This window comes from Zalophus californianus, chromosome 14, assembly GCF_009762305.2.
Source record: "Zalophus californianus isolate mZalCal1 chromosome 14, mZalCal1.pri.v2, whole genome shotgun sequence".
NCBI classification, from domain to species: Eukaryota; Metazoa; Chordata; class Mammalia; order Carnivora; family Otariidae; genus Zalophus; species Zalophus californianus.
In genome coordinates, this window is record NC_045608.1 from 25,854,753 (window position 1) to 25,867,977 (window position 13,225).

Sequence of the window (13,225 nt, forward strand, 5' to 3'; positions counted from 1 at the left end):
GGCATGGCCCGCCGGGGCCAGCAGGGGAAATCCAGACCCACCCAGAGGGAAGCAGGTGCTGCAGATGCTCATGTAAGTATAGCCACAATTTAAATTACATGATGGGCCGGTGTTGACAGACATTCCCCCCACCCCCACCCCCACCCCCCCGCTTCAGGATTTGCTGTCTCAGCTCTGATCTGTGGCTGCCCCATGCCCCAGTGAGCCCCGGCTCCTTCCCAGCTTCAGGGGAAAATGGACCAGAAGGAGAGAAAAAGAGGGGAGTAGCTGCTGTTTCTTCCATTTTTCTGAAGACAGTATTGACAAAGTTCGGGAGTGGCGATCAGTAGTTATTTGGAACAAGCTAAGATATCTGTGACCCTTGTTTGTGTTCTCCATTAGGTAAACACTCCTGGGCTGCACTTCCCAACTGGGGCCCTTTCACCTGGCGACGGCCAGGAAACAAGGAGCGATGATTTGGGGAGCCCTAACCACTCCGGCAGACTGGTCTCGGGCCTCTGAGTTTCAGCTCCCACCCCCAGGACCTGCCTCCCGCCGAGGCCGTGCTGGGCCCTCTTCTGCCCAGCTGGTGTCACCCACACCCTCCACACCCTCTTCATGGCTGACCTGGAGTTTTGTTTTTTTGTTTTTTTGTTTTTAAGATTTTATTTATTTATTGACAGAGAGAGAGAGAGAAAGAAAGAAACAGAGTACAAGCAGGGGGAGCTGCAGGCAGAGGGAGAGGGAGAAGCAGACTTCCCGCGGAGCAGGGAACCCGATGCGGGGCTCGATCCCAGGACCCTGGGATCATGACCTGAGCCGAAGGCAGACGCTTAACGACTGAGCCACCCAGGCCCCCTGACCTGGAGTTTTCCACTATGCCATGGCCGTTATGAACCAAACTGTGTTCCCCCACAATTCGTATGTTAAAGCCCTACCCCCCAATGTGATATATTCTGAGACAGAAGCCGTTAGGGAGGTAATGAAGGTTAAATGGAGATCTTCATCTGATAGCACCGGTGTCCTTATAAGGAGAGGAAGACACACCAGAGATGGATCTCCCTGTCCCCACACACATGCACACAGAGGAAAGGCCATGCGAGCACACGGTAAGAAGGTCCTTGTCCACAAGCCAGGAAGAGAGGCCTCAGGAGAAGCCCCTCTGTCCCGTGGTGTTTTGTTATGCAGCCTAACCTGACTAGTACAACGGCCTCTGGCCTTTGGCCCTTTGAACTCCTGAATGTGGAACCAAGTTTGGAATCCAAGTCCCCCCATGCTGCTCCATGGGGGTCCAGGGTGACAACCCAGAGGGAAGGGGTTGTCACCCCCTCGTCTGGGCCTCCTCAGTGACCCTCACAAACCCATTTTGTGGCCTCCTCTTCCCCTTACGGTCAATGCCAATCTCTTCTAATTCAGAGTCACTCCGTGGCTCCAGTGGGTGACCTAACCATAGCCACCGCCCAGATATGGCATGTACGCGGTCACCCAAGTTGAGGCCAAAAGGCTGGGACAGCTGGGGTTGCTGGGGCGGAGGCCTTTGGAGACAGACACAGGGATCCTCTCCAAACATCATATACAAGCCAGCCTGGGGGCTTTGGCCCCTGTCCTCCGGCCCCTCTCCCGCCACCAGCCCTGCCCACAGAAGACCCCAAGAAAGTCGAGAGTGCCTTCCTGGCCTGTCCCCTCAGGCAGTTCGACTTGGAGACCCGCCCCCGTGCCCCACCTCGGCAAATGTGCCCCTCCTCTGCCAGAATCCTGTAGAGGCTGCTTTTGGGCAACAGGCTTGAGCAATGGGAAACTGAGTAAGGCAAACGGTCCCACGGTGACCCCCGGGCTGAGTACACACAGCCTCACGAGGTGACCCACCTCAAAACGGCCACAGGCCCCGACGGACCAATGGGCTACTTACAACCAGGCCCAGGGACCAAAAAAGGGAAAATTCCATACGTTCCCATGCCTCCTGCCTCCACCCTATAACCACTCCTTTGTTCTGCCTTGGCTGAATTCCTTTACCACCCGCACCGCCTGCCTCCACCCCATTGGGACCCCCACCAAATCCCAACACTGCTGCCCCGTAAACACGCTCAGCTCGCTTCTAGCTCCCGGAAAGCCGGGGAGAAGTTAGAAACAGCCCTTTCTCGACTCTCCACCCCCCTAGTTATACCCACGCCTTCCTTCTCCTTTGTCGTCAAGCTCCCGGGAAGGGCCACCTGTCCTTGCAATCTTGCCCCTCAGTGCCCACTTCCTTTATGTCCAGGTCAGCCTGGCTCTGGCTGGAAGCCAAAGGCTGTTCACCGCCCTGAGTGCCTCTGACATGGCTATCTGTCCCTCCTGCTGGGCCCCTCCTCCCTGGCTTCTGTGACAGGCATGGCCTGCTGACCAGTTTGAAATTAATTCCCCAGGGCCACTTTATGTTTTCTCAAGGGGAGTGTCTTCCTTTCCTCCAGATCTTTCCAGAACTTCTCTGAATTGCCTTCAGGTTTTCCTGCAAAAGCAGTGTGCTTTGGGTTCAAAACAGGATAATTATGTACTGTTATGTCCCTCTTTTTTTTTAATTTATGGGGCACCTGGGTGGTTCAGTCAGTTAAGCGACTGCCTTGGGCTCAGGTCATGATTCCAGAGTCCTAGGATTGAGCCCTGTATTGGGCTCCCTGCTCAGCAGGGAGTCTGCTTCTCCCTCTCCCTCAGTGCTCTCTCTCTCTCTCACGTAAATAAATAAAATCTTAAAAAATGTTTAAAATTTATTTATTTGGGGCACCTGGGTGGCTCAGTCATTAAGCGTCTGCCTTCGGCTCGGGTCATGATCCCAGGGTCCTGGGATCGAGCCCTGCATCAGGCTCCTGTTCAGCGGGAAGCCTGCTTCTCCCTCTCCCACTCCCCCTGCTTGTGTTCCCTCTCTCGCTGTGTCTCTCTCTGTCAAATAAATAAATAAAATCTTAAAAAAATAAATTTATTTGAGGCAGAGAGAGCGCATGCGTGCATGCGTGAGTGAGGGGGCAGAGTGGGGAAGAGAGGGAAAGAATCTCTAGCAGACTCCATGCTGAGCGTGGAGCCCCACTCAGGGCTTGATCCCATGTCCCTGAAATCATGACCTGACCTGAAACCAAGAGTCAGACGATTAACTGACTGAACCACCCAGGCACCCCATGCCCCTCTCTTTCTACCCATTTGATTAAAATTTCCTGACAGTGAAATCTACCCTCAAAGGGAGAATTATTCCAAAAGAGCTACAAGTCCTAAACATGGTTCTCAGAGATGCAGGCATGTTCGGAGCCTTGGGTTGTGTGCAGAATGCCCAAGAGGCTCTTTTGCTAGGGATGCGGTGACCCCAGCTGGGGGTGCAAACCCAGGATCTAGAAGCCAAGACTTGTTATACCTCTTGGACGACTAATTTCTCTCACTGAACCTCACTTTCCTCACCTGGGAAATAAGGGCTGGGTTAGACACTGACCCTGGGAAGTGCCAGACACAGGCCGATGACTATTATTCAAACCTCAGGCACCTTGCGTTGCTATCTCTGCAGCTCATCCCTGCTGTCTCCATGTCCTGGCCGAGATGTGTACTTGTTTCCAGAGGTCCCCAGTGCTGGGTGGAGTTGAATCAGGAAGCCAGATGGGTTATTGCTTTCTGTGGATGGGGACTTGGGCACTGAGAGATGATTAGAGGAACCACGTCCTGAGCCTAAGCTTACCATATGCCGGGCCCCCCGCCCTTGGGATGTTTACAGCCTCCACGTGGGCAGACACTAAGTGCATCATTACTGCTGATTAGCCATATGGTTTCTGTGTGCCAAAGACTTTGAAGAGAAGTGTGGGACACAGGGGGCACAGAATAGGGTGGAACCCTTGTATTTAGTCCCCCAGCACCCCAACTGCTATGGGAGCATTGGTCGCAGAAGATCTGGAGGCACAGAGAGGTTGGGGAATAGGCTTAGGTCACATAGCTAGTGGCTGTCTGAGCCAGGGTCTGAGCTCAAGTCTGGGGACCCACAGAGCTACAGGCACACGAGAAGCGACAGCTCCATCCCGTTTTCACTAAGCCTCGGTTTCCCTGACTGGGTCGTAAGAGGGTCTGATTGTGTCTGATTGCTGCGGGGGCCATAAGGGAGGTGGATGCCTTGTCCAGAGTATGTTCCCTTCCTGTATCTCTCCTGGGTCGCCTGCAGGCCAGCTGGGCATCCCAAGGAGCTTCTGGGGTTCCAGGCTGTAGTCGCCGGCACATGCGTCCCTCCTGGAGTGAGCAGCCCGGCTGTGGAAGGCCAACAGCCCATCTCTGCTTGCAGACACATCATTGCTCAGCTGACAGTTGTATATTTCCTGGGACCCAGAGCTCCCCTGGCTCTGACGGAGGCATGTCAAGAATCCTAGGCTCCACATCCTGGCACTCGAAGCTGATGGCTTGCTAACAGTTGCTAACTGTTGGAACTGTCCGATTAAAACTTGGCCTGCAGCCCCTGCCCTTTGACTCCTCCGGCTGTGGTGCATATGAAGCAGCTGGGCTTGAGTGGGGCAGTCAGTGATTGGGATGGGCAGCGGGGTGAGCTGAGTGGGTCAGCGGGAAACCAGCAGCACTGAGCTCAAAGGGGTTCCAGGCTGTGGAGCTCAGCCATCTCCGTGGTGATGAGACGCTAGCATGGTAGGGTCAGCGGGGGCACCTACTGACCAGAGGGGCACCCTCAGCCCATGAGTTGATCACAGTGTGGTGATGGTGCCCATGGCCACAATGGTGGGGCCCTGGGGGGAGCTCACACGTGGATAGATGAACTCCTGCATAGGCAGTCAGCCACTAGCTTCCCCAGGTCCCCTCTTGCTCCAGGCCAGCAGCTGCCCCAAGTGCCTGCTCTTTTCTGCCCCTCTGGTTCTGGGGAGCCAAGGAGGATGAGCAAGGACAAAGGATGGAGTATGGACGAAGCTGATGGGCATCACCCAGATGCCAGCACTGAGGCCCAGCCATAGACTGGCATGAAGTCCAGATGGTTCTGCGTACACCACCCTCAGGTCTGTCTCCTCTCCCTTGACCCTGTCACTAGCTCAGACCTCGCAGAACCATGAACAGGTCCCCTAACTGTGAGGGTCGCCCTCCATATCCTGTGCATGCCACGGGGCCATTCTTTCAAAGGCAGTCTTGCAGCATGTGACTTCCCTGTCCCAAAGGTGCAGTGACTAGTCCCGGTCTACACTACTGAACCCAGGTTCCAAGGCCTGGTGGGGAAGACTCTCCCTGCTCTGCCCCCACCCCCGCCCCCGTAGGAACAGCCATGCTCCCTGGGGCTGAGATACCACCTCCTCTGACCGTGCTGTTGATTCCTCCGGGACACCTTAGCAACAGTTCACCTGATTTAGGAGCAGTTCACACTGCCGCCTCGGCCAGAGAGGACTCTTAGAGGCTAGGGACCGGGTCAAAGCCATCTCTGCCCCCGCACCGGGTCTGGTTCCACAGGCCTGGTGGCTGCTCAGGAAATGTCAGCAGCCTCCTTCTTGGTCAAAAATGGCTCTTTTGCTTTGGAATTTCAATGTGAGAACATGTAGGTCAGTAGTTTTGGCTCATTAAAAGTACTTTGCTGTGTGCAGGAGTGTTCATAGGAACTTTGTTTCTCGTGTTTGAGGATAAGGTTTTTAAAAAAGTAAAATCGGGGCGCCTGGGTGGCTCAGTTGGTTAAGCATCTGCCTTCGGCTCAGGTCATGATCCTGGGGTCCTGGGATGGAGCTCCGTGTTAGGCTCCCTGCTCAGCAGGGAGTCTGTTTCTCCCTCTCCCTCTGTGCTCTCTCTCTCTCTCTCTCGCTTGCTCTCTCTCAAGTAAATAAATAAAATCTTAAAAAAAATCATGACCCTTATGCAAATATAAAATAAACATGTATCAAAGAGTTTACTTAACTTGTTAATTAAATGAGGGAACAGGTAAGATGTTACAATCAGTTCAAAGGAGAATCCAAAGGCCAGACACATTTATAGACCAGAAATACTGAAATAAATTTGCGAATGGAGGCAAAACTGACTTTTCCACTGTGAGGGAGGGTTGTCCTTAGATAAGAACCATTTGCACTGCTATCAGTTTTCTGCAACTTACGGAGTTGTAAAAGAGCTCGAAGACAATAAAAGGCTCAGAGCCCCGACAAAATCAGAACCAGATAACCTAGAAGGGCATGTTCCAAGGACGCATAGCTCGCCATTGGAGAATCCAGGAATCTTTTTGGCATCTTGCAATTCTCCTTCCACTAACAGCTCACAACTGGAGACAACCCAAATGCCCATCAGTAGGAAAATGGGTAAAGTATGGCATGGTAAATTTATGCAATGGAACACTTATATCATAACCAAAATATTATTAATTTTGCATGCCACAGATGCATGCCACAATACAGATGAATCTTACTGACCTAATGTTGACTGAAAGAAGGCAGAAAGAATACAGGTTTCCCCTGCAATCTGAAAGTAAAATGTTTCTTTTTTTTTTTTTGGAAAGTAAAATGTTTCTGTGAAATCTTTCACACACTGAAATGGCACAAAGCAAAGAAGCAATTACCATTTATATGAAAAACATTTTTGCATGCTCCCAGACCCCTAAAATAACCTCTTAGGCTTTTCTTTCACCTTAGGACACATCTTGCTAACAGATGCACAAAATAAGCTGAGATAAAGCAGAAATGCTCACACAGTTCAAGCCTGCGGCAGCTTGCTGCTGGGATGCTGAGCGTATTCCCCGTGGTGGGAGTTTGGCCATACCACTCTTGCTGCTCAGTGTGCCCACCTCCTCTGTAACTTCTGGTCGCAAAACAAAGAATGCTATTGTTGCTTTTCACCTTTTCTCATAAAAGCCAACATCCTCTTTGCATTTCTTTAGGTTAGCAAAAGCAGGTAATGATGTATGTCTTTTGTAAATGTGAAGTGGCATTACGCAAACTTTCAAAAAGCAGGGGATACCTGGGCGCCTGGGCAGCTCAGTCGGTTAAGCGCCTGCCTTCAGCTCAGGTCATGATCCCAGGGTCCTGGGATAGAGCCCTGCGTCGGGCTCCCTGCTCAGCGGAGTTTGCTTCTTTCTTTCTCTCTCCCTCTGCCTCTCCCCTGTTCATGCTTGCACACACACACTCTCTCTCTCTCAAATAAATAGATAATATCTTAAAAAAAATAAAAAGCAGGGGATACCCATAGAAACTTGTAGTAGACTGATTAATGGCTCCCAAAGCTATGAGGTACTAAACCCTGGAACCTGTAAATGTTACCTTATTTGGAAAAAGGGTCTTTGCAGATATGATAAATAAGGATTTATTGGGGTTTATCCTGGATTATCCGGATGGATCCTAAATGCTGTCACGTGTCTTCATAGGAAAGGATCAGAGGGAGATTCTCTCTCTCTCTCTCTCTCTCTCTCACACACACACACACACACACACGAGGAGGCCATAGACAGAGGCACAGATGGGAGTGATGCAGCCATAAGCAAAGGATCACCAAGGAATGCAGGCAGCCAGCAGATGTTAGAAGCAGGCAATGGATTCTCCCCTGGAGAATTTGGAGGAAGCTCAGAGCCACTAATGCCTTAAGGTCTGATTTCTAGCCTCCTTATTTATGAGATAATACATTTCTGTTGTTTTAAGGCACCAAGGTTGTGGTAATCTGTTACAGCAGCTCTAGAAAACCAACACAGTATGATTCCATTTACTGAAAAGCTCAAAATCAGTCCATATTAATCCTGAGTTAGATGTCAGAATGGTGGTTAACTTTGATAAAGATGCAGTGATGAGGAGTGGGTAATGGGAAACTGCTAAAGTTCTTTTATTTAACCTTCACTTTTTGACATTTCATTGAGTTGCACATTTATTTCATGTCCTTTAATATAAAAAGGTATCCACCTGGATGGCTCAGTTAAGCATCTGCCTTTGGCTCAGGTCATGATCTCAGGGTCCTGGGATGGAGCCCCTGGTCCAGCTCTCTGCTCAGCAGGGACTCTGCTTCTCTCTCTCCCTTTGACCACCCCCTCCCCACTCGTCTTCTCTCTCTCAAATGAATAAATAAGAAATCTTTTTTTAGGGGGCACCTGGGTGGCTCAGTTGGTTAAGCGACTGCCTTCGGCTCAGGTCATGATCCTGGAGTCCCAGGATGGAGTCCCACATCGGGCTCCCTGCTCAGCAGGGAGTCTGCTTCTCCCTCTTCCCTCTCGTGCTCTCTATCTCTCATTCTCTCTCTCTCTCAAATAAATAAATAAAAAAAATCTAAAAAAAAAATCTTTTTTTAAAAAGTATGTTTGAACAGCATGTGTGGCTTGTCAGTGTAAGTGGGGGTGATGGCAGGTCCCTGGAACCAGACAGTTTTCTTCTGTTTCTGCCATTTGCTGGCTTGGGAAAGTGACATAACCTCTTTGAGCCTCAATTTTGTCTTTTATACAGTTCTTAGAGGGCTGTTGTGAGGACTTAAGTCACGTTGAGCCCTTTCTGAACTGTAAATGCCCAAACAAAAGCAACATCAATGTCCTTCACATTTACCAGGCATTTCCTGGGTGCTGAGCATAGTGCTAGATCTTCATCATGCATTATCCCATTTATTTCCCTACAACAACCCATAACAGCACCCATTTTGTAGATTAAAAAAACAGAAACGCAAAGACAGACAGCTAGTAAGTGATGAAACCAGGATGCAAACTCAGGCTGTCTGGTTGTGAGGACCATCACCTTAGTCCTACACTAAGGTTGAATGATTATCTCCAGAGTATTAAAACATTATCTATTCTGGTTTTAAAAAGGAAAATATAGGTCAGCATGTGTAGTAGCCTACCATTTATGTTTAAAAAAAAAAGCAGAAGAACTTATCTGTTTATTTTGCATATTTGTTTATATTCATAAAGTATCTCTAGAAGGATATCAAGAAACTGAATACAGTTAGTTGCATTTGGGAAGAGGAACTATAGGAATGGATGCCTTCTGAAATAAAATTAAAACAAAAAATTATAAGGAATTATATGAACAACCTCATGCCAATGATTTTGAAAACATCAGTATACATCCAGTTTCCTGCAAAAATATAGCTTAGCAAAGATGATACAGGGAGAAGTAGAAGTTCTGTTTTGGGGTGTCTGGTTGGCTCAGCCAGTAGAGCATGTGACTCCTGATCTCAGGGTAATGAGTTCAAGCCCCATGTTGGGCATAGAGCCTACTCAAAAAAAAAAACTATCTAAATCTAGAACCATTAAAGAAATGGAATGCTTAGTTTAAAATCTGCATCCTATCCCCTCAAAAGTCTCAAAACAGACAAAACCAAAGAAAAACACCAGGCCTGGATAATTTTATAGGCAACTTCAGCAAACATTGAAAAGAAAAATCCTCTTATAACATAATCTTCCAGATAAAGAAGAAAACAGAAGTCTCCTTAACTCATTGTGATTTGATTATAAATTTAATCCCAAACCAGACATCAACAGTATAAGTAAAAGGAAAGGCCAAAATCACTTATGGACATATATGCAAAAATGCTAAATAGAATATTAGCGAATAGTCCAGCAATGTATTAAAAATTTATCAAGTCCAATTTTTCTTTTTTTCTGGGAAATTAAGATGATGTAATAAAAATGTATTAACGTAGTTCAAACTATCTAAGGAAAAAACCTGTATGACAACTGTGACCTAACAGAACTTCCTTAACTTGATAAAGGATATTTAGCCTCCTGTTTTTGATGGATCGCTTATTTAGTGTCTGTGTTCCCTGCCGCACAGGGAGCGCCAGGAGGGCAGGGCTTGCGTGTTTTTACCACCACTGCCTACCTCGTCGCCCACCACCGTCTTTGGCACACTGTAAATACGTGCTGCATGAAAGGTGGACCTTTGGCTGAGGTCAGGTTTTTGGAAAGAGGAAGCTCTACACTCATCACCCCGCCCCGTCGAACACAGCATTCAGGAGCACCCGCCATCCGCAGCTCCAGCGCAAACCCCGACGCGTCCATACAGGCTGCTGGAACCTTTTTTTTTGTGGCTGGCCGGGGGACAGGGCGCCTGCGCTACCCAGAGACGGGAGGGACGCGAGCGGAGTGGGCGGGGCGGCAGGCGCCTGCGCGGCGGCGGGATGTAGGGGGGGCCTTGCGGCGCCTGCGCAATCAGTGGCGGCTGTGTGGGGCGGGACAGGGGCGGGCCGAGGGCGGGGGCCGCGAAGGAGGCAGGGCGGGCCGGGCGAACGGCGCCGCGGGGTTGGCTGCTGCCCTGAGGCCGGACTCAACGGATTCGGGCCGCGCCACCGGGCGAGCTCGCCGCCCGGCCCCAACCCGGAGCCAGCGAGCGAGCGAGGCGGCGCCGCGCGGTAAGAGCCAGGGCCGGGTTCCCCCAGTGTACGCTGGCGGGCCTGTCCATCTTCTCAGCGCCGCCCGCGCGGCCAGGCCCAGGCGGCCCCGCAGACCCCAGCGGGCCCGCGCTTGCGCCGTCCCCCGCCGGGCCCCCCCCCCCCCCAGCCCGTCCCGCGCCTGCGCCGTCCCCCTCCGCCGACCCCTGGGTCTGCCGGCCGTTCCTGGCTGGCGTTACGGCCCAGGTGGTTGTGGGCCCCTCGCCTGGTGGTCCTTTTTAGCCAAGGGGCTGAGCGTGACCCTCGCGCTTTGCTTTCCCCGCGCTCCAGAAGAGGCTGGGGCCGGCGCCCCATAGCCCTGGCCCCTTGGTCCCCTTCCCCCGGCGGAGACATCGCTGCCCGGGGCTCCAAGGACGCGGCTCGCGGAGCAGGGCCGCGGGCGGGGGACCCCGGGCCTCCTGCGGGCTCTGCTTCCGCCGGGGCACGCGCCCCCACCTTCGCCCCGCGCAGAAGGGAGGTCATCATTAAGGGAGCGGAATGTCGTTTTTTTCTTGAGACCTGTGAGACCTGGTTAGTTGCATCAGGTTGGCTATGAATGTGTTTTGTTGAGGGAATTTTGCATTCCCCTCAATCTGGTAATTGTGTGGCATAAGTGGTTATATTTTAAGACGACATAGTTCTTTGTTGGGCACCTCTCCTGGAGATGACTAGAAAATAAATTAGTTTCCACGTAGTTTCAACCTATTTACAAGACCAAGTAAGGATTCCTGTGATCATTCAAATGTAGAGAGCTTTGATTTGTTGATGCCCTTGATAATTTGCCGGCAAGTACGGGAGGGTCCAGGAGAAATTCCCATAAATTCGCTGCCCTGTATTAATTACAGGGACAAATGTGTTGTAAAAAGAGCATCTGAAGCCATTGATAATGTTTTCTAAGTTTGTTGCAACAGATTCAGGAAACTAAAAAATGTTGTAGAGCCCAACAGCGTTTGCTGTCAGTCAGGAGGATGTATCTTGAGATGAAATCAGAGCTTTGTAGACATCAGCAGACATCAGCATAACACGTGTAGGTTTTGAAATAGTCAAATCAATACCGACAGGTATATCTGTAAGGAGAAGTAGGGTATTGATTTGGGGAAAATCTTTTTCGGTAAAGAAATAGCTAACTCATCCAGTTATTTTTTTTTTCCTCTTTAAAAATGTCTTCTTTCCCTCTATGATTTACTCTACACCAAGCAGAGTCTTTAAAGACTCAGCAACTTTAGGTAGCTGAGAATGTTTCTTAATAGCCTGCGTAGACTCTAGGTATGTAGGGATTTTCTTGACATTCATTTTCAGTAAGAAGGTGAATATTGTGCCATAGAAAAGCTTTAAACTTGAATTTTTAGTGTGTGTATCTACATTGTGTTGTCTTGAGATGGGATGTCTGTGAAGCAGAGGTTCTCTTTATAACCGATTTGACACAGTACATCTTCAATTTCACATGACTCAGCTGATAGTATTGCTTCTGTTCAAAATTACTACCAGGGTTGGGTTTTCATAATACATAAAACTTGCCATGTAACCATATGCATATTTATTTTTAATTTTTAAAGATGTATTTATTTGAGAGCTCGCATGGGTGTGTGCGCGTGCCCACGAGTGGGGGGAGGGGCAGAGGGGGACGATCTCAAGCCGACTCTGCACTGAGCCTGGAGTGGGCCTCCATCCCAGGACCCTGAGATCACGACCCCAGCCAGAATCAAGAGTGCGATGCCCAACCGACTGAACCCCCCAGGTTCCTCAAACCACATGGTGCCCATAAATCACATGGCTAACTTGTACTTAAATTACGCAGACTGTCCAGCTTGGTAGAGGACTGGTGACAGGGTATCAGCAGGCTAGAGTTACTCTCTTGGTTTTATGGCTTTGGGCAAATCGGTTTTCCTTTCTGGACCTTTCTTTCCCTATCTGTAAGGTGTGGGGGGTGAGGGAGGAGGGAAGAGATGGAAACAAGCTCCGGTTGCCACTTTTAACACTTAATGAATCCTCGTCTACAGAGTCCTCCTTCGTTCATAGTAGAACTGGGTCTTCTCATCAGTTTCATGACATTGTTTGTGGTCCCTCCGCAAAGACAGGGAGTGAGGCCGTCATAAAACTGGTGAGAACAAATCTGGGAGACTCTTGGTCAGACCCCTGACAGGGAGTGTTGAATGGGCCTCAGTGTACACAGAAAAACAAGGACAATGTGAGGGAGTTTTTCATTAAACTAAATTTATTCAATGAAAGGACTGCCCTTTGTAAAAAAAAAGATAAGTCATTTTCTTGGTGTTGAAATTAAGAATCTTTTTTGAAATGATGTTGATAGTAAATGGTGGTATATGGTGATTGTAAACGGCAAATACAAGGTTGGTCATCTTACCACAATAAGATATTTTTAGAAATAAAGAGAGCCTAAAATCTTTGTTTTGCTCTTGTCGTTAGGGAGTTTAGGAAAAAGTTCCTGGGGCTTTTGGTGCTAAGAAGACTAAAATATAGATTTTTTTTTTTTAAAGATTTTATTTATTTATTTGACATAGACACAGGGAGAGAGGAAACACAAGCAGGGGGAGTGAGAGAGGGAGAAGCAGGCTTCCCGCTGAGCAGGGAGCCCGATGCGGGGCGATCCCAGGACCCTGGGACCATGACCTGAGCCGAAGGCAGACGCTTAACGACTGAGCCACCCAGACACCCCTCGATTATTTTTTAAGAGTAAATATGAGTTGACTTTGTGGCCATCTGTCCAAATCCACAGGCAAGTGGGAAAATTGGTTAAATTTGCTTGGTTTTAAAGATGTTACTATTTGGATTATTCTTTCCTACTGGATATAAAATGTCAGGATATTTTTGTGTGTGTGCTTGTGCCAACAAAATAAGCCTAGGCAGGGAAATTCCTCCTGGTGGTTGGAATTGTTATTGGTGAATAGACTAGCTGCTGAGGTAAAGAACCCCCATGGGGTTTCTCTCT

The 13,225-nt window shown here is 49.4% G+C and overlaps 1 protein-coding gene across 3 annotated transcripts in view; it reads left to right on the forward strand.

Moving 5' to 3' along the window:
- The first annotated feature begins 10,118 nt into the window (after positions 1 to 10,118).
- The window catches only part of SPECC1L (sperm antigen with calponin homology and coiled-coil domains 1 like), a 130,076-nt gene continuing 126,969 nt past the window's right edge, over positions 10,119 to 13,225 (forward strand). The window contains exon 1 of one of the 3 annotated variants that reach the window (XM_035723919.1): positions 10,119 to 10,260. The gene's annotated coding sequence lies outside the window, so the exon portion shown is untranslated. Of the gene's footprint in view, positions 10,261 to 10,451; positions 10,824 to 13,225 lie in introns of those variants that run through there. The other 2 variants (XM_027576229.2, XM_027576228.2) reach the window with 2 other exon arrangements.